The sequence below is a fragment of the Manis pentadactyla genome, chromosome 1 (assembly GCF_030020395.1).
Source record: "Manis pentadactyla isolate mManPen7 chromosome 1, mManPen7.hap1, whole genome shotgun sequence".
In the NCBI taxonomy this organism is placed as follows: domain Eukaryota; kingdom Metazoa; phylum Chordata; class Mammalia; order Pholidota; family Manidae; genus Manis; species Manis pentadactyla.
In genome coordinates, this window is record NC_080019.1 from 24,162,603 (window position 1) to 24,184,919 (window position 22,317).

The 22,317-nt window shown below is 39.0% G+C and overlaps 1 long non-coding RNA gene across 2 annotated transcripts in view; it reads left to right on the forward strand.

Annotated features, from left to right (window-relative positions):
* The window catches only part of LOC118913660 (uncharacterized), a 51,373-nt gene that overhangs the window by 21,015 nt on the left and 8,041 nt on the right, over window positions 1–22,317 (forward strand). Inside the window, exons 2-3 of one of the 2 annotated variants that reach the window (XR_005025281.2) lie at window positions 19,155–19,284; window positions 19,435–21,985. This is a non-coding gene — a long non-coding RNA (uncharacterized LOC118913660). Of the gene's footprint in view, window positions 1–19,154; window positions 19,285–19,434; window positions 21,986–22,317 lie in introns of those variants that run through there. The other variant, XR_008994921.1, reaches the window with a different exon arrangement.

Here is a 22,317-nt window from a genome sequence, read left to right on the forward strand (position 1 = left end):
CCTCCTCCCTTGTATTGTCTAGTGTTTTCAAACTAGCATCCGATCAAGTTTCAGCCATTGCATTTGGTTATCTCTTTGGTCTCTTTTAATCCAGAACATTCTTCTACATTTTTAGAAGGCGTCTCATAGAAAGTAGCATATTCACTACAGATTGCATAATTCCATTTATATCAATTTCTGAAACACGTAAACAAATCTATGCTAATAGAGAACAGATCAGTGGTTACCTGGGAATGGGGATAGAGGGAGAGAGGGAGAAAGAATGGGTTACAAAGGGTCCTGAGGAAACTTTTGGGGTGATAAATGCATTACCTGATTGCAGTGATGGTTCCACAGTTGTATACATATGTCAAAACTGATAAACAGTACATTTTAAATATGTGCTATTTATTGCACGCCAATTACAATTTTACAAAGCTGTAAAAAGTTGAAGGGGGAAATAATGTACTAAGAAAATAATAGGATGAAAAATTTTAAATTGGTACTGTCCTGGAAAATCCAGGCTGCATAGGAATTGTGCTTATTATCAATCACCAAGTCTTTATCCTACTTGTTCAAAATTTTTCTTTGATAGCCTGTTTTTCACTCATATCCCTTTACAATGGATTTAGAAAGGGCATATATCCTAAATAGCAAGCATGCATTTTAAATTTTAAACTACTTCTATGAAAGTGCTTCAAAATAATTTAAGAAAACATTGAAAATGAGTTTCAATTTAAAAAACAAAATAAATAATTTTTCAGTAGCTCCCCATTGCCTCCTGAATGAAACACAGAGGCAGTTCACAGAAGGATCTAAATGTCTGTCTTCAAGTCTTTCTCCCATTAGTACCTTCTACATATCCCATCCCCAGATTAATTGGCCTGCCTGCTATTTGCAGCCCTCATGTCTGCATAGCTGACACCCTCATCCTGTTCTTTCTGCTTGAGGTGCCTGTTTTGCACATATGCTCCCCTCTCTCTTCAACTGCCTCTGACAGATACAAATCCTACTCATCCTGTCAAGCTTCATCTGGAAACTTTGCTGACTACTCTTGCCCTAACCAGATGTCTCTTCGTCCCCCTTAGACCTCTTAGCGCAGGGTTTATACCACCCAGTTGTCCTTTCTAGTAGGGAAGGGGGTGAGACAAGGGAGGCATGCATCTGAGCCAGATTTTAAGGAGCACCCAATAGCTCAGTAATCAGGTATTTTCAAATCTGTACCCAGTCAAGTGTCATCCTTTGCATTTGGTTGTTAACCTATTAGTCTTTTCTTCTAAAACATCCTACCATCTTTTAAAAAATATATTTTACAAACTAAGTGAAATAAGCCAGGCAGAGAAAGACAATTTCCATATGATTTCACTTATATGTGGAATCTAAAAAACAAACAAAAAAAGAAATACACCCACAAATGTAGACAATAGACTGTTGGTTACCATAGGAAAGGCCATACCATAGAAGTGGGGGGATGGATGAAATAGGTGAAAGAGATAATGAGGTACAAACTGCAAAATGTAAAATAAGTTAGACATAGGAATGAAAGTACAACATAGAGAATTCAACCAATAATACTATAATATCTTGGTATGATAACGGGGAAACTACACTTACTGTGGCAAGCATCTGGCAAGGTATACAAATATTGAGTCACTGTTGTACATCTGAAACCAACATAATAATGTATACCCACTTTATTGCAATAACAAAAAGAATAATTATTTACATGAACCCTGGGAAAAATTTAAAAATAAAAAATAAAAAAATATATCTTTCAGAATGTACCATATCTAATACATATTGAAAGCTACATTTTGTATTTTATATAAACAATTTTTAAAAAATGTAAGTTAATACAAAATATAGATAATTATGTTTGATGATACCGAAATGTTACGTAAAAAGAGGATCAATATGACTGATTTTTCCTGAACCTCTGGCTTCGATATGGCTCCAGGCAGCACTGGCTGATCCCCTCACTGCCTGAATGAAAGGACTCACTCACCCTGAGTCCCCCACAGCACCTATCCTAGGGCCTGGCAAGTCCTGCGTACCCATTCACCAGACCACAATTTTCCACTTCTTCCATATATTACTTCCCTCCTTGAAGAAAGGAAATAGCAGCCGTGATTAAGACATCTGAGGATAGAAGGCTCATGATGGGAAAAAATATGTAACGGGCTTGTAATCAAAGAGAGTACAGATTGTCTCTAAGACAAAAACTTCAGCTGCATTCTGCATTGTGCGGAAAGGCCACAAGGGAAAAAACAAGCTATTATCTTAAATAGTTCTCATTTTAAAATTCTCTTCTTTATACCAATAGTTATCATCCTGAATAATTGAAATCATCATGCCCCCTTCCTATCCTTGCTATAGAAATTTTTTTTGTCATAAACAGATACACATACTCGATATAAAATGAATATATTATATAAAGCCTTTTTCCAGATTTTCTTATCTTTCATTATAGATTTCTTTCTTGTAGTAGGGATGAAAAGAATTGTCTTTTTGTGAGTGTTCACATTCTTTGCGATTCAATAACTATTTTGACAGTCCTCTGTTGTGGGCCTAAGGCTTTAAAATAAAATCTATGGAAGTATTCAGTGACAAGTAGGGTATCCCAGTGTTACCGTTGTGTTCATGTATTCATCAAACTTAATTATCCAATTCATTTCTTAAGGCATCATGATATCATCATATGTAGTCTATAGACTCTTTTAATCTGGTTAAAACTGGTTTGGTTTTCATGACTCTGTAAATATACCTGTTAGTACAGAAAACCCAAAGGCTAAAAGAGAAAAAAAACCCTTATAGAATTTACTGATCCAACATACATTTTCATGTTCTTAGCAGTATAGTTTCTAATTATATATATAATACTGCTTTGTTTGGTAGTATATTTCTATTTTCAACATTATCCAATCTTATCAAAAGATAAGTACCTTAAATTAGGGTACATTATGTTCTCATTCACCGAAAACTTGAAACTACTACTACAATGGAGACCCATCTCTTCAGTTCCATCTTAAGAGTGAACAATAATAAGGAAACAAACAAAACTTTAAAATGTGAAATATTTTTAAGTGAAACAAGATGCATCTTACCTATCTTGAGGTAGAAACCAACTAATGACTTGGAGGATGCCTTAATTTTCATTTACATCAATATTACTGGTGACTCATAAATTACCTTTTGAAATTTTAACTACAGTTTTAGATTTTATTACGAACTACAGGCAGAAATAAATTAATGTATGTTAGTCATTTAGTAGGAAGGAAGATCCAGTTCTGCTCCAGGCTGAGAGAAGAGGTGAAGACCACTTTTGGGGGCAGTTGCCTTTCTCTCACTGCATCAGATTTTGCAGTCAAGAGTTAGATCAGGATCTACACTATCAACCAGACTGGCTAATTCCAGTTACAGTGAGAAGAGGGAACTGGTCAGTAGGGAATATGGTGTATCTTGTGGTTACCATTGATCTTCTCACAGTTGATGATATAAGCAAATGATTTCCTCAGGAAAAACAGAGAAGACCTTTAACATAACAGGTACAGGACTTGTTGCCTTGGAACTTCTGTTGTTGCTGGATACTACATATCTGACTATGTCAAAGCTTAGGTCAAGGACAGATGTTGCTTGTCTTGTCTACTTCAGCGTACTCAGCACCTGCCACTCCACCTGGCCCATAGTAGGTGTTTAGTATACATTGTTGGTGAATTTTAAAAAGTCTATAGCCCTGAAAATACATGGAAGAAACTCAAATGCATATTGCTAGGTGAAAGGAACTGGTTTGAAAGAGTACATACTGTATGATAATCCATTCTGGAATCATACATGACAATTGTAGATGACATTCTGGAAGAAGCAAAATTACAGAGACAGTAAAAGACGGGTAGTTGCCAGGGGGCTCAGCGGGGAAGGAAGAGGGAGGGATGAATAGGTGCAACACAGAGAATTTTTAGGGCAGTGAGACTGCCCAGTTTGATAATCAAATAGTGGACATATGTCATTACATATCTGCTAAAACCCATAAAATGTACAATAGAAAGATTAAACCCTAATATAAACTATGGCCTTTAGTTAATATTGGCTCATCAATTGTTAACAAATGTGTCCCACTACAAGCTGTTAATAATAAGAGGGACTGGGGAGAGTGAATGGGTATGTGGGGACTCTGTCCTTTCTAATCATTTTTCTGTAAATCTGAAACTGCTCAAAGAATTAAATCTGTTAATTTAAAAAATCTCTATGTAGCTTTATTGTGCCCCTGACCTCTACTTCAGCACAATACAAAAGGAGCTACCGGAAACTAGATAAATGAATGAATATAATATTTGAGGTACTGTTTGTTAGAATCTATATTATTTTTAGTAAATAAACATCTGTTGAGTGCCCATTAAAGCACTGGTAGACAGAGCACAGCATAGAAAGAAAAGAAACTGCTCCTCATTCTGAGAACTACAAAGAAGAGCTTTTTAAATCTCTTGACCACAAGATTCTTCAGGAGAAAAAAATGTTTACCTCCTAAAGGGAGAAAAAAGAGAACCTTTAGAGAGTGTCACAAGTAGGAATTGAAATAAAATTGATTGGGACAAAACAAAGGTTCAAAAACTAGGTAAACGTATGGAGACAGGGAAATCATCTTAATAAAAGTGAAGATAAAGCAGCGCATGTTACATAGAAATGGATGCAAGAATTACAATCTCCTGAAGCAGTCAGAAAGCTTGTGTATGATTTTGAAAGTCATTGGAGAAATGCTATCATCACCCCTACATGCGCGCGCGCACACACACACACATGCACACACACCAGCTTTGTTTTCTCTAAGGATCTCCAAGCTATAGGTGGTTGAATGCAGATGTGGGAAGTAGAAGAGAAGGAGGTGTCTCATTGATGCTTAACCAAAAACAAAGCAGAACAGGCTTATACAATTGGGATATCTTTCTCACCACAAAAAGGCAGAGAGGTCGTATTGCCCCTTGTTGCTTCCACACCTACTCCTCTGGCTGACCTTTTGTGACTTCTTTACTCTGCCAATCTGGCCTATGTGTATAGCTTAAGCTGGTCTTATCTGTACACTAACTGCAATGCATCAAGTGGTAAAGATAGGTGGCAAAAGTAGCGCAGTATAATTTTCCCTAAATCCTACCCCACGTGAAGAGAGACCCCAAGCTTGAGTATAGCAGTTGGGAGCTATAACCTACTCAACATAGATTTTTAAAAGAAAAACCTACACACAACCGCCCAAGATTCCAAGTATTGAAAATAATCTTTAAGGGTTGGATGACAGCCGACTGGGGGCATTCTTTGACTATACCTAAAGGGGAGAGGTGATGTGAAGACAGGGCTTGATGGTCAGAAGGCTCGGTCCCACTACTTACTAGCCTAGACGGTCACATAGTCTGTCTGAACCTCATTTTCCACAGCTGTACTACAGGGTTTTAATAACAGTCGTCCTTCACAACAGATAGTTAGAATGAAGATGAGATAATGAAAGCAAAAGTTATTGGTACCTATTGTCATCAACATCACCCTGGAAAAATAAAGGTTCTCCATGAGGAACCCAGGAAAGTGCCTAAATGATTTTAAGGTATAAGTCAACACTTGGTGTGACCTTGCAAGACTGGAAATACATAGATAGGCTATCAAGTGCAGCAGACCATTGTCACCAAGGCTGTAGCATAATAAATGATTCAGTAAGCCAGGTGGCTAGCTATCCAAACAAGTGGCACATAACCCTCATGTATTCAAATAAATCTGAGAAGTGCAATAAATTTAATGACTAAAAAGAATTCCATCCTAAAGCTCTAAGTCTTTTCTTTCTTAAGTGCAAAAAAGATATACACAAATACTAAAACCAAAAGGGGGACAACACAGAGCGTAGGAATTTTAGTCAAAAAACCAACTGATTATATAAATCCTACCTTCAGTTCTGAGATCAGCCACAACAGAAGTGTCTACTAAAATACAAATTTTAAATAATAATTCCATGAGAATGGATGTTTCTTCCTCATGCAAATGAATTTTGCTTCTAAAAAGAGAGTGAAGTGGACAGAGAACAAGGTACCAGAACCCTGACCTACTTGGTGGCAGGGAATTCTGATCCTAGTGTGTGGATATTTTCCAGAGGTTTTCTCTCTTAAAGTTTATGCAGTTCCAATCAACTGCTCAAAAGGATATTTTTTTAATTTGGAAGTTATCCTAACCTTCATCTGAAATAATGAACAAACAAAAGCAACATGGTTATTCTAAAAAGAAATTAGGTAGAGAGCTAGCTAAGTATTTCTTTCGGTGTTAATGTAAATGGCACTGTGTTTTTAATTTCAAATTCATTGCTGGTATATACAAAAGCGATTGGCTTTTGCTTGCTAACCTTATATCATGTAATTCTGCTATCATCACTAATTAGTTTCAGGAATTTTTAAAAAAATTATTCTTTGGGATTTTCTACCTAGAAAATCATTTGGTTTCCTTCAAAGTTTCTTAAAAAATATATCACTATGAATTCATGGATTTAACCACCTTAATCTGTTCCAATCTTTTACAATCATTATTTTTTTATCAATATTCCACAGGACCAGTGAGAGTCTCTTCAGGTTGATTCTTGAGTCCTTTTGACATGACCCCAGTAGTCTTAGATTGCTGCACGTCTGTCTGGTATGGCAAGAGGTTCCAGGCTAGTCTTTTACATTTTTTGCCCCAGACCTGTAATCAACTTTTTCTCCAAAGATTCCTGGTTCCTTTTATTGGAAGTCCAGGTGAACTACCACACCACCACCTAACCATTTCCTCCAATTCCTATCAACTCACTTTTAGTCCATTCTCCATATAAAAGCAAGGATAATTTTTAAATCACACCCATGATTGTGACTTCTAAATACTATTTTCTAATAAAAGGCTCCTTGGAGAAAAGAAAGACTCCAGAACAACCTCCAAGTTTAGGGTGAAGACTGACGGGGAACACCAGTATCAGAATAATGAATATTCTGGAAGAGATTTGAAGTGGGATATTAAACTACTATATCAGAATATCAGAATGCCAGTGAATCTAAGTTTTATGTTAAAGATATTATAAAAGCAATGTTTCCCCAAATTCCATGCACTTAGTAACTGTTCCATTACTCTGTATACTCTTCCAGTCCTTATTGACTAAATCTACAATTTAAAAGTTGCAAGCAATATGTTGATTCTGCTTTACAGCCTGCAAGTTTCCATATAGACAGTTTGAAACCACCTCACTTTAAAAGACACTTAATTACACTACCATGTCTGATTTATTTAATCATTTTCTTATTTTGGGTTGAGTTGCTTCTGATTTTTCATTATTGTGTCTCAGTTAAGACTCTAGTTATAAGCAACAAAAAGTGATCAAGTTACTTTAAGTTGAAAGGGTAATTTATTATAAAGACAGATGGGTGTATCATGGAGTCAAAGGCTAGGAGTGCAGTTTGGGCACCGGAAACAGACAGAAAGTTGTCAATTCATTATTGCTTATTTGTTTTCTTGGTAAATCTGCCCTATTCTTCTTTCCTCTGCCCTGTCTTTCCTTGTTGGGAATGAAGTTACCCCACAGCCTGAGTTTATTTTAACAACCTCACCATATGTAGAGACTAACCTGCCATTCTCTGTCTCAGTTCCACATCCTAGCTTGCATTAGACCTATTCCTGGTTGAGTTGTGGATCAGGAGGTGTGATTATTCAACACAGACTTGGATGCCAAGGCCCCATCCCTGTGGACAGGGCGTGGGAAGGATTCTTAGAGAAAAGGGGATGGCTCATGGGCTGGGCTGACCCCTAAAAAATGTAACCACATTTTGAATAATGCTATTACGAACAAGTTCATGGAAGTTGTTTCTTTTCTTTATCCTTGGAGTATGTTCTTCAAAGTGGGTCTCAGAGTGGGAACAGTTCATGACTTATCCTTAGACAATGTGAGCTGGGCCATGCTGACAATAGGAGAGGAAAGAAGGGTGTTGGGAGAATACCCAAGACACTCTTGCTCATTTCCTCTTTTGATAGAGGGGCTCATAACTGTTCTGGGAACACTCTACTAGTGTGTTAGAGACACCGTTGGCCATTTGTTTTGAAAAATCCAAAGAATAGCAAAAGCCACTCTAGCAGTTTTTAGGGGATGCTGTGGGCAAAACTTACAGGAGAAGGAGCGGGGCACATGAGAGCCATTAAGCATCTGTCTGTTGGGGAACATTTAATTTAAAATAAGATAAACATCCATTGTACAGTAGAACAAATATTTTTGCAACATTTCCATCCCTTCCTGTTACAATGCTGTTTTCAGACTTGGCTCTAATATAGGATAGAAAACCAATGTGAAATTCAGATAGAATATGGCTTGTCCCACTCATCAGAGTTGAGGAAAGTATTTGGTGTGTGTTTTCAATACATTATAATTCCCCAAAATTGCCTCTTTTCTTCACTGTGTGTTGTAATTTTCCCCAATATTGCTTTATTTAAAACTGTACAATTCAGACAAGATTAAGGCTTGCTCCAAAGAAAATGCTCAAATTTCTCATTTGACATAGAATTGCATGTGTTTTTGTCTTTGTTAGTGCTCTGAGTACTTAATTCTTTATTTATAAATATTAAGTGGTGTATTTGCTTTTATGTTCTTGGCTGGAAATTACATGACTGGGCATACTCTCAAATTCTGACCCTTTTTCGATAAAGTGCTTTTTGTAAAAACGAATCAAAATAGATTTATATCCAAATGCTTCCTTGAATTCAAAGTAGAAAGGGATTCTAGGATATTCAAAACACATGGGAAATGTGACTCTGAAGTGGAATGTGTCAAACGAAACCTCCAGGATAAACCGAGGAATGTTCTTCTTACCATAAACTCCAGAAGTAGAACTTTGTAAAAAGAGGAATACCTTAAATGGGATATTTTTAACAATTGCAACAATTGTTTCGATTATCAGGTTATACTTATTAACCTGAATCCATCAAAATGAACATAATGGGCTCTGACTTAACTAGGTGGGACTACAATTTTTCAAAGCAGTGAATGCATTCTTGTATTTAGTAGGATATTTTGACTAAGCTACTGACCTACTTTCAGATGTAGACTCACAAATCCCAGGCCCCTTGGAGAGTAGGAAGAAAAGTTACTTGCTGATATTCTGCAGTTTATTACACTAATTTATGGTTCTTCAAGTCTGGGCAGGGGATGGGCTGTTCTTGTTTTATAGAAGAACCTTTTTGTCCTTTGTTGGGGATGTTTCCAGCAATTTAACAATTGACTCTAATAGAATCTTATGAATAAAACTAATGAAAACATGAAGAAATGAGCTCTGGAGACCAAACATACAGTAGCTTATTGTTCCCTCTCTGGAGACTAGAAATACCTTCTCTAACCAGGTACAATGGCGCAAACAGGAACTAACACTCGGATTTCAATGAACAAGGCGCTCAGGGTCAGGAGAAGGCCAATATTGCTGACCTTGATCTGGTCAGTAAGAGTAAACTCCCAAAACGTATAAGCAAATAAGTAAAAACATTTCAGCATTTAGCTGTGCTCAGATTATTATTCATTCTTAAAATTGTTTTAAGAATGAAACAAAAAAAAATCTAGTTCCTTGTTCTTTGACCCATTGCAATATTGTTTTAAGGGGTCATCTGTGGTAAGTAGGGGTTTCTCCTTCACGAAGCTAATCCTTATTTTGCCTCTTCTCTTGGATCTTGGGGAGAACATGGGAAACATGGAAAAGAAGAGCTGGCACAATTGAAATACCTAGTGGTTTTTAATGATCAAATTCTTCAATATATCAAGCTGTATGGGAGTTGCAATCAGAGGCAAATCACTTCATCTGTTTGGGTCTCTGTACTCAGCTATAAATGACGAGTGCGTGTGATCAGTGTGCGCTCATGTGTGTTACCCATGCCACAGGTGGTGCGTGAGATGATTTTAGGTGGTATGTGGATAATTGCTTTAAGTTATGTATTATTTTATTAGCCTATCAAACCTGTGATATTTATTAATATTACTGTGTGTTTTTTCTTAATCACAGCAATAGTACATACAGCAGTATAACTCCTTCAGGTTCCCAGACCCAGTTCCAATGCATGTGTGTGTGTGTGTGGCAGAGTGGTGGTGGGGTCTTCCCACACACAACACCAAGGAATTCTGGAACACCAGCAGGGTGTCTGAGAACTCAACTCAGTTCTGATGCTGTTTTCCCAGAGACAGCACCAGATTCCCTAGGTTAAGGGCTCTCTCCTACAAGACTCTCTCCACCCACCACTCTACAGGCCAGTCGCAAGCCCCAGGCATTTCCCAGTGCTTCTGACCAACCAGCTACAGATTGGAGATTCCCACAACCTCCCCCTTAGGTTCCTTCAATTAATTTGCTAGAGAGGCACACCGAACTCAGGAAAACATTTACATTTACCAGTTTAATAAAGGATATCGTGAAGAATACAAGCTAACAGCCAGGTGAAGAGACACAGAGGGCAAGGTCCCAAGTAATGGAGTTTCTCTCCTCATGGAGCTGGGGGCCTGGCTCTGTGGCACGTGGACACATTCTGGTTTCCCAAACATGGAGGTTGTCTCGGACAGAGAAGCAGGATGCTAGAGAGAGAGGCTCTTCTCAGGGGTTTCTGTGAGGGCTTCATTGCATAGTCAGGATTGACTAAATCACCGGCCATTGTCTGATTCAACCTCCAGCCCCCCGCCATGGGTGGGGTCCAAAGGTCTCTCAGTAGTAACATGACAAGATACCCATTTCACCTTTAAGGCTCTGCAGTGTTTTCAGGAACTGTGGATGAAGACCTAATATACCTGGGAAATAGATATTTGGTCATCTGAATGACCAAATATATATTTCTTAAGACTCAGTATATGACATACTGCTTACAAGTAAAATGGGTATTAAATTTTTTTTAAAGCCAGTCAACATAAAGAAAAATATTAAATGATGAGGATATGATAAAATTATTTACGTCAAAACACATTATTTCTGAACAAGTAACATCTGGAAAACACTAGACTGGATAATCCCTAAGGCATGCTTTAGCTGTAAGTCTAGAATGTCAGTAATTTTTAAGCCTTTGTTCCAAACTTTGCTCACATTAACCAGAATAAGATGCCAAAATTAAATAAAACAGCAGAAGTGGAGAGGAAGAAAACGAACATGCTTGGTTAATTCTTAGATCTGATAACCAGCTAAAATCTCTTAAAACTGGATGCATTTCCATTAATTCAGATGAAGAGTTTTCACACAGCTGTCAAAGCAACATCATGCACACTTTCATAAAAGCCTTTAAAAAGACCCCATCTTCAATTATAAATCCCCTAAATGTGCCCCAAATGTTTATATTATGTTCCACACTGCTGTTCAAAGAGTTGCAAATTCTGTTGTGCCTGTCCTTTAACTGCTTGTTGGAAGGGATCAAGAGTAACATACATACTACCTTCATTTATTGAGTGCCCAGCAATGGCCTTGCACTTTATAAACCTGATCTTATGTAATCCTCACAACAGCCCTGCAAAAGAGGTATTATTTCCCCTATTTCCAGGTTTAGAAACTGCAGCTCTTTGAGTTTCCTAACTTGTTGACTATCTTACCCAAGGGCTCACAGCTAGTCTGTGGTGAGCATTTTAAAAAGTGTTTCCCAAGTCTTTCTCATGTCTAAGCACAAGCTTTTTCTAAAACAGAGTAAGTTTCGTGTAAGAGTTTCAAAGAAAGATCTTTCTCTCTTTCTATCTCTCTCTCTCTCTCTATCTCTCTCTCTCTATCTCTCCATGTGAAATGAAGACGACTTTGAACTGGATCAAAAGAAGCTTTTGGAAGAGTAGGTCAGAGACTTAGACTGAAGTTGTAACTACAGGGTGGGTCCTTCCAAAGAAATAAGTGGTTATCCCAGATCTGCCATCTCTGTCTTGATGATTTACGCCACACTCTGGGGTCCCTGTGGGGAGACTTCCTCCAGTCTCTGCAGATGATCGCCCCTTTCCCTCACCACACATGCCCAGAGTAAAAACTGACCTCTTTTTTCCAGTACTGCAGTAGTTTTTCTTCCCCTACTGTTCATATTCCCGTCTACGAGCCCATTATTTTCCTTGCTCCCTCCACCAACTGTTGACTTCCAGCAAAAAGTGACCATGCAGTGTGCCGAACTTGTACAAAGTCACCCTTGACCTTCCCTCCCCTTTTATCATCAAGGTGTCCTCTTGGGAATGCTCTAAGAACTGCAGGGAAGACCACCTAGCCATTCCTTTTCCCTTGACAATTCTCTCTGGCATCCGGAAACAACGTGTGAGGATCTGAAGTTAGAAACTACATCTGCAAATAAAATTATCACCCCCTTGATCCCTCTGAAAGAAGTTCTTATATAAATTAATTTTTTAAAACTCCAGTAAAAAAAATGTCTTATCAAGTGGGGAAATAAAACTGAAATCATTGGCAGTACTTGGAAAGCAAAATCATAAAGGTGCTATGGAAAGAAGGAAGCGACCTCTAAGCATTCCTTGTTTAAAACACGACGGCTTCAGTTACAGACAGCTGACAGGTGCCAGAGCAGCGGCGCAAGGGCAAAGAGCCCAGCAAAGAAAACACGGATGTAAGCCCTTGGTTTATTCCCACCCCCAACTGTCTCTGTTATCAGTGCCTTTCCCACTCACAGGTAAAGTCCTAAAGGAGGCCGCATCCTCAGGAGACCTGTTCGAGGCTGGGCCAACCCATCTATTAGTGTCAATATATGAGATGGCCATTTTTGCAGGTAAAAAATAGCCAAATATCAACAATTCCAGCCTATCCACCTGCTTCCCATTGAAGGTGACACCTCTGCCCTTGGTCTCTCCCTTATTCTTGGTCTCCACCATCATTAGCTCTGACTGGTCCCTGAACTTCAGCTTGGGTAGGAGCTCTGCTCTATGGCCCCTGCCCTTGCCCAGCTTCTTGAGAGAGGATTTTAACTTTAGAAGGACCAAATCCTGAGAAAAGTAGAATACAGGATAGTCCTCAGGAAATTCCCACCCCTGAATAGGTTCTGGGCTCCAGAGCCACTTAATACACACATACACCCCAAAACACAGTCAACCTCACCCCTACTGCACACATGCACACAGACATTTTATATTTTAATTTTTTCTATTTCATTAAAAATAAATACCATTGGGTACCCACGAATTTTAGTTTGTGACCCACAGATGGGTCATGAGCTACTGTTTGAAAAATACTTCTCAGAGAAGGCCTTCTGATAAATTCTTTGAATAGAGATTAATACAACTTTAAAAACAGTCCCCCCCGGATGCTTGTTTTCCTGGGTGCCCTGACCTAGTTCTTCTGGCCTGTCTCGCTCCTTTCGTCCTGAATTGGGGTTTGGTGGCTGAGGGGACTCAGCATCTGCTTTAGGAACCTTGTCCCTGCCTTCCTCAGGCCTCCAACCCCAGCTCCACCTCCGGCCTCTGGCCCAGGGACTTTTGCCCCTTGAAAATGTGTGCATGGCTAGGATAGGAAGTTGCAACTTCGGACATTCATCAGTTTGCCAGCTGAATGATTCCATGTTTTAATCCAATTTTGAAAATTTCAGGATATGTGTGGTACAGTTTATCTTAACAATTAACACCGTACACAAGCAAGTGAGCCCAAGTACTAACATTGTAAATACCAATTAGGAAAGAGATTGACATGGAAAAATAGCAAAATTGTATTTCCCAACTATATTTTCCAATGTCTATTTTATTCTCCAAGATTTTTAAAAAGTCAGAGTTTTCCTTCATAGCTTTTACTATAGATTGACTCAACTATTTGTGATTATTTGATGAATCACAGCCTCCTGCATTAGATCCAAGTTCAGTGAGATCAGAACTATATAGCTCACTCCCCAGCATCTAGCACAGTGCTTGGTATATATTTCAGTAAATATTTGCTGAGGGATAATCAATGAATGTTCCTTTAAGAAGGCTTCAGTGAGATTTCTTTTTTCCACAAAGGCTTTGAACCTTCTCTCTTGTTTTATAAACTAGAATACTGAATGTACATTTGTCACTGAATCAAAAAAAAAAAAGAAAAAAACACATGTGTGACCCTTTGGGTTTGAATTATCTTGATAATTGGGATCTAATTCCCCCAAAACAAAGACATCTGCAACCAACCCCAAATGCAGTTTTCTAATAAAAATAGCTACCATCTATTGCACACCTTACAATAACTCGCAGAGATGGTCCCCTTTATATAGAAGAAGAAATCAGGGCTCAGAAAGTAATCGAGGTCTCTAGATCCTATGCCATTTTGTCTTTATGTTAACTTTTAGAACATCTTGTTATCTTTTTAAAAAAACAAGTGTTTTTTCTCTCCATCCTTCTGAGAATCTTTTGTGCAAAGAGAGCATGGAAGGGGTGCTTTAAAATCAGGTTATTCCAAATAGAATGTGTAATGTCATATGGAGTGGCTCCTTAAAGATGTTTACACACATTTTGAACGTGCCATTTAAAAATTTTGCCTTTCCTCAATGCAAATAAATAACCAACCTTTCAAATGACATCACTACTGCCTGATCTTCGATTATTCTTCCAAATATAAATGAATGTCACAGTGACTGAGAGGAGAAGCAGCTGGTTCTAGTAAAACAAATTTTAAAATGAGGAATAAGAAATTACAATGTGACTATAGGAAGAAAAAAAACAGTACTGTAAACAGTTTTTAAAGTTAAAAGAATGAGATTTTGTTCATCTATAGTTCTATGAGTAATTTCTACCTTGGAGCATGGAAAGGGTGGTTGAGGTATATTTTGTTCTGAAAGCTCTATGCCTTTCATCTTGTGAATTTCCTCTAATTGAGTGGGTAGAGTGTGCAAAAGGTGTTAAATGGGGCCCAGGCGAGCATGGTCTGAGTTTTCCAAATTTTACAAAAGCAGTGGCCATTTTTATTACTTTCCTCAGAGTTCTTTGCATTTCAAAAGGACACATGCCGTGATACTGTTTTGTCTCTCATAATTAACATAAATAGCAAGCGCATTTAAGAATCTGACCAGCAACAAACACAGTAACTGCCCAAAGCACTTAATAAATGCTTACTAAGTAAACACTGATGTTAAGACTGACCTCAGTAGGCACCCGGCTGAGATGAGAGTTCAGAGACTGATCCACGTTCCTTCTGCCCCTTCTCTTCCATTGCTTAATCCTGCCTTTGACCTCAGGAACTGAGGTTTTTTCTGCTGGCTCATGGTGGGAAGGTGTCAATAATTAAGTGACAAAGTGTTAGCTGATAACATTAAGGCAACTGCCCTCCTTGATTTCCTCCTGCAGCCAGTACAACTGGGGCTTGAACAGCTGACGGGGAAGCCATGGTGGTTCACCACGTAGAGAAACAAACCTAAGGAATCATGTTTAGGTATGAAATTGGAAGTGGGAAATTATGCAGATAAATAATGGTTGCTTTGACAGCCATCTCTGACCTTGTCACAGAGAAAAAGGGAATAAGAGGAGAAATAGATACTAGAGTTATGGGCATTGATTATTTTCTAATTGTATAAAAACAGAATTATACAGAATTTTGTTCTATAGAAAAAGATTAAAATTAGTCAATACAAAAAGAATTATACACACTAATGAGGAAGCCCTAATATTGGCCCCACCTCACTATGTGGCCTGGGGTAATTTCACACCTATCTGCTCTGCTAATTCTCATCTACAAAAATGTATACCTGTTGAGCAGAAACTACAGAAACCTGGGTTTCTTTCTTTCTTTCTTTCTTTCTTTGAAGCAGAAAAAAACATTGGTACACTCAGAGAAAGATTTCAGTGTAAATAAATTTTTGTCATTATTTTCAAAAGAGTATAGTATTGATATAAACATTATAATTTTTGAAAACCATGAAAATATCATAATTCTAGCAGAACTTCACTTCTCTGTGTTACCTCCCATATGCATGGTTCAAATATAGTTGTACTCACAGTGTACATACATTTTATGCAGAAATACTTAACAGTAAACAAATCCACCCACTTGAACAAAAACCTGTTCTTTGATCTGTTTACTGAAATGTACTCTATTACTCTGCCAAATCCTTTATGTTACCAGTTCTGCATAAATTCTTTTATTCCTCTTTCCTCCCAGGAATGAGGGGTCTTGCAGGACATTTGACATTTTGCTTGACTTTTGGATCCATGCTGTCAGAGGGATTTTAGTTTGTAAACTAAACTTTATACACAGCTGGACTAAACAGAGCCTTTAAAACCACCATGACCTTGGGGTTCTCCCAAGTTTCCATCTGGCTTCAGCTTCTATCACTCGATTGAAATTTTTCCTCTTGAAATGAATGACCATCTCCACTTTCTCTAACACTCGCCTGTCTGCTTTCCTGACTTCACATTCTGCTGGCGGCCCCCTACTTCTTCAGCCACTCATTCTCAGGCTTTGCTGATTTCTCCTCTGTAGCACAGCCTTTAAAAGTTAGAGTTGTCCAGGGTTCAGTCTGGAGCCCCAATTTCTTCTCTTACAATATCCTCTCTAGGGCAGTTCATCTATTCCCATGGTTTTAAATATTTTCCCAAGCCCTCCATTTAGTTCATATATTCACCTTACTTGTCAAACTGTCTCCTTGCCATTTACCCCAAGTGAAGATTGAAGAGAGTGGTGGAAATATTTTGTAGAGTCTCAGAATATGACCATCGTTAAAAATTCATAACTTTCCTAACAGGCACCTCAAACTCAGTATCTCCAAAATAAAGCTCTTGATCCAACCCGATGCCCACCTGAGAATTCCCTCTCCAGGTTTCCTCCATCTCACTGAGTAGTACCATCCTCTCTCCCGTTGCTAAATCTAAAAGACTCTATCATACTTCATTCCTCCCTCCTCCCTCTTTTCTCTCACTTTCAGTGAATCCTGCCATTTCTACTTCCTCAATATTTCTCATCTTCAACAGTTCCTCTCCAGCTGTGAGCCATACTCCACTGTTTCCTGTATCACTGTAGTCATGGCCTGACTTCACTCTTCCCATTCTTGCTCCCTGCAAAAGACAGCCAGAGTGATTTTTTTTTTAATGCAAATTGCACCATGACACACAACTGTTTGACAACCGTATGTGGATTGTACTCCCAATAAAATCTAAACTTGGTTCGTTCCCTTCATGATCCGGCCTCTTCCCCTTTTGCCACCTTGTCCATCTGCTCTGTACATCTCATCTACACTGAAATCCTTTCTCTGAGTGTACCAATGTTTTTTCTGCTTCAAGACTCTTAATTACTATTTTTTCTGATTGGGACCCTCCTCCCCTTCCCTCTGCTTGCCTACCTTCTGTTCCTTCTTCAGGCTTCAGCTTCGATGTGTCTTCCCTTGAGGGGTTTCCCTCTACCTAACTGCACACAGGTACACACACACACACATGAACACATGAACATGCACACACACCATTCATATCCCACTGCATCCTTTCATTTATAGCATTTGTCACATATTTAATTGTGCATATTTTCTTCATCTGTTTACTGACCATCAATTGCTTCTGCCACTTATCTTTTCACTAGTTAACAGTATATTAAAATTTGCTGAATAAATAATTTACAAAATGTGAACACAAGATAATTGGCTTGAAACTTGGGAGAGAACTATTTAAACTTTGAAGAATTTAAAAACCTTTCCATTGCTTGGAAGTCACTAGGTTTATAATCATTTGAGACTATAAACCAATAAAATAACTTTAAGTAACAACTGCTCTCCACAAGAGAGGTGTTAATTTGCATATTTGGGGGGAATGTTTAACTAAAGATTGAAAATGCTGGTGGGAATAATCACAGAAGAGTCACAGAGCATGACCATCTTTAAGAATTCAGAACTTTACTGTTGTTAATGGAAAGAGATCATGTCAATAACAGTGTTAGCCAAGTCTGTTCTTACAATAAAGAATTCATTTGATCTGACAAAATGAGTGACAAATTTTATGGAACTAGGTCAGATAAATTTTTGTTCAAACATCTGGGATTCTCTCAGAGTCTGGGATCCTTCTCTGGTTTATGGAGAGTGCATTTTTAAAAACATATCTAGTTTGAATTCCTTCCATTTTCTTAATTTGGTAAGAAGTTTAAAACATCGTATGAATTAGCTAGTCTCACATATTTTGAAGGAAAGAGTCTTCAGTGAGTGACATTATAGATAGAAAAATAGCTCTATTGAATATAGAAAACAACTTAATTTTATGCTATTTGATAAGTGTGCAAAGTTTTGATTACCTACCATGATGGTAGAGATGGACAAGCTTGAATTAATTAGGTGTCTATGCTTAGCATTAGCATGTATCTATTGATCAAGTAGTTCAGATGCAAAATCAGAGCTAAGGAGAACTGGACTGAGATGTCAAGTGGGCCTTCCCAGGGCCTGTCAGTTTTTCCTTTAAATGGAATAATCCCCTCAGCAGAAGTGGTTTATGTGCCTGCATGGACATGTGCATGTAAGGCTACCACCCCAGGGAGCCAAGATGCCCGTACTAAGAACAAAAGCTGAGCAGAGCATGCACAGAGAAGGCTGAACAACAAAACCAGGTTGTTTATATCAGCCAATGACTTCTCAGTAGGATGGATTTTTTTTTTAAAGGTGGTACTAAAACTGGAAGTTATAAACACCCTCTCTATTTGTCTGAGAGCTTACAGGGACAGTCCAACACAGAGCAAAGAAGCCATTGAGAGAGAGGAGGTGGAGGGAGAATTTCCTGAACAACAGGTGGTCACAGCTCGTGTGCTAAGGAAACCCTTGCCTTCTGCTCCATATGTGTACATTATCTGGCCCACAACAGAAACACAGTTGATGAAGATTCTGTTCTTAAGGAGAGCATTTTGGGTAACTGCAGATGGAGAAAGAAAATTAATGCAAAGCATTTGTGGAAGGAAATAACCATTTTGATGACAACAAGCATGGATGAGAAACAGCATGAGGAATAGCAGGGGATGACTTACTGAAAATATCCAGGGAAAGAAAAAGAGAAGATCCTGATAGACCAGCACAGACACAGTGACCTCAGGTCTGGCTAAGGATCCCATTAAAATGCTCTGTGAGGAGGGTAGAAAAGTTAACCCAAGAACTGTTCTGCATGTTTTACCATGTGTAGTACATACACATTTTGATTGAGTTAACTATTTGGTTAATTCTCTACTGTTAGTTGCCAGGCTATGGATTCAATCAATCTCAACTTATTTATGAAGACCTAAATCTTTTTAATAATCTAGGAGCTTTGTTACAGAAAGAAAGCTGTTGTCCATGAATCCAACTGCAGATGGCACTTGCGTTTCCTGAGTGGGCAGACCTGGTCAGCAGCATCCCTTGGAGAGCAGGAGTGAGGAGTTCATTCCTGCAAAGGTGACTTTATTCTACACTTGCAGGAATGTATGTTAATGGACTATGAGTGATTCTGATCCTATAGTGAGAGGTTGAAGAAATAAGGAAAAGGATTAAATGTAGGTTCTTACTTTATCACCTCTCTGACTTTTACCTTTCATCCTTCCAAAGACTGTTTTGTCCACCAGGCTGCAGTCTCCCAAGACCACTGGTGGCCGTGGCTGGGATGGCACAGAACGCTTTGTGACATCCGTTCTGGAGGAGCGATACCTGAGCTGAGAACTAGGAAAACTGGATGAGAGCAACAAGCTGAGAGGCCCTGTCCAAGTCTCCTGGTCCTTCCGCATCGCTTCACAGCCTAGTCCTGCTAACACTCCCCACCTCAGACCCAGAGCCTTGTCTGGCTGGACTCCACCTGCCCTCACTCTCTGTGGCTCATCAGTTCCTAAACTCTGCCCTCAGTGGCGTGGCCCCATAAACTCACCTGGACTGGGCATGCTTTCCAAGAAAGCTTCTCTCAGCTTGCAAGTGATTCGAAATATTTCTCTATTCCACTTACGTCCCTTCTCCCTTACCCCGATGCCTACCTACCAAAATCCAATGCCTCCAAGGCCACGTCATATCCTGAGTTCACCAGGAAACATCCTCACAGCCTCTCAGAACATTTCCTCTGCCTTCCAGTTATTCATATACATGCCTCTCTTTCCTGCTCTCCAGGATTGTGTGTTCCTCAAAGGAGGGACCAACTCTTTTTCCGTAGCCCCTAGCATCTTGCTTTGTTGAGTCTGTTGAATTCTTTGAACAAAGTAATTCTAAGCTTTTAGTAAATAAATATCACTGGGGTAAGCGTGAAAGGACTTCTCTTTAGGTTTCTCAATACATACACCACACGTTCTTAGTTTTCTAAAAACTCCTTTGTTGAGATATAATTCACATGCTACCCAATTTGCTCATTTAAAGCGTACACGTCAATATTTTTCGTGTACTCACAGGTTGTGCAACGATCACAACAGTCTAATCTTAGAACAGTTTCATCTCTCCAAAAAGCAACCTCATCCCCATACCAGTCACTGCCACTCCCCCTTCCTTCAACCCCTGGCAGCTACTAATCTACTTTCTATCTCTATGCATCTACCTAGTCTGGGCATTTTATGTAAATAGAATCATGCCATACATGGCTTTTTGTGATTTAAGCTTTATGCTATTGAAACTTTCAGAGATTGTTCTTTTTGAAAGCCTGGCTCCTTTAAATAAACCTCTGGCAAAATACACTCTAAAAGAGAGAAATCGTTCATCAGGAGGAAGGAACACTGAGTGACCTTTTAACGGTATTTGTATTTTAACAGCAAATAACAATGTCATCACACAAATAAATGACTCTTATTTTAGGGGAGGACACTTTGGGCGAATGTAAAACCCCACAGGAGCAGCTGTCCTCGCCCACAGCTGGCTCTCCTCACTGGCACCGTCTGGTCCTCCTGCATGCCTGACTGGAGGGATTGTCAGGTTCTAAGGAAAAGCCAAAAAATCCCTGAGTATCTTCCCATGGATACGATGAGATGCAGTTCTCCAATAATCTTTGAAAAGTTTCCTGAGAATTAAACCCATTCTCTTAAAGAAACAAATGTAGACTCTTATTATCAATTTCATAGATACTAAGGGGCACAGTTTTTTCCACATTGAAATGTTGCCTCAGATAGGATGCATCTTACACTTGCTGCTGGCCTGGTGGCAGCCCTGAAGGTATTGTCATTCTTCCGCCTGCTGTAGTGGTCCATGGGGGCTTTCGATTTACACATGAGCGTGATGGGCACCACCTGAGCTGAGTCCCTAGGCCGTTTACAATGTCTTCAGAAATTTACATTATGACTTGACCTTGACATCCTACATACCCATAGCTCCTGACAGCATAAAGGATGCTATTATGTGAAGAAACAGATACTACTGACCTAGGATTAAAAAGTGATTCAGAAGGCTCAGACTACATGCAAAAAGATTTTAGGGATACCCTAACCTGATATTTTCTTTTTTATGCATGCACAAGATACGTGATTTTTAAAAATCTGTGTCCAAGTGTGAAGGAGAATTTTCAAACTGATTTTTTAAAGAAGCTTGTGGTAGAGTTTAATTAGCAGGTATTTATTTCTTTCTTAGTGGTACATAAAAAAGGTATATTTTACCATCTCAACATCTGCATCTTAAACCTGGTATATCCCTGGTGTGATATTCTCACTGAATGTCCTTTGTGAATTAAAGAAAAGGTGGAGAAATGGGGCTGAATTCTCAGATTCAAGCCAGCATGTAAGGAAGTCATTCCCCAGTGCTTGCACAGCGTCCACCACCAAAATCATAACAGAGAGAAGCAGGATGGAATACACAATATTCAAGAAGGATTCAGTTTTCAGAGTGCTGGCCAGCAGCCTGGAGACGCTCTATAAGCTTGAATCCTCAGGAGGGTTGTAGAACTCCATAAACTATATGCTGACATCATCCCTGTCTGGGCAAAGACAGGACCAGCAGCCACCCACGAATGGCCTCGCAGAATCCCTAATGAATTAATCACCATAAACCAGAGCAGGAGAGGGAGAACGTGTTCATGCCGTCAGCCTGTCTTTGCCCAGGAGTTCCACCTCCCATTCACCAATTAACTTTACAGTCGCATCTGCCTTTCCTGCCAAGTTCTCCCATAAAGGAATTTATCACCTTCTGTTCTGCTTTTCTTCCCAAATGTGAATCAGAAAGCAACAGTACCATTTAAAAGGGCACTTTCAGCAAATCCAATTATGCTCGCAGGCACCTTTACATGGAATGAGTGAGCTCTTCTGTATGGCCTTTGTGGCTTAATTAATGATGCTGGCCCAGGAGCTTGCTGCTAGCTGTGGCCAATAATAATAAGAAACACTTGTTTACGTGCCAGGCACTGTTCTGAGGGCTTTGTATACGTTGTCGCATCTTTTCCTCACAAGAATTCTATGAGGCAAGTACTCTTATAGCACTCATGTTACAGATGAGGAAACTGAGGCATAGAGAAGTCAAGAAACCTGTCTGAGCTTC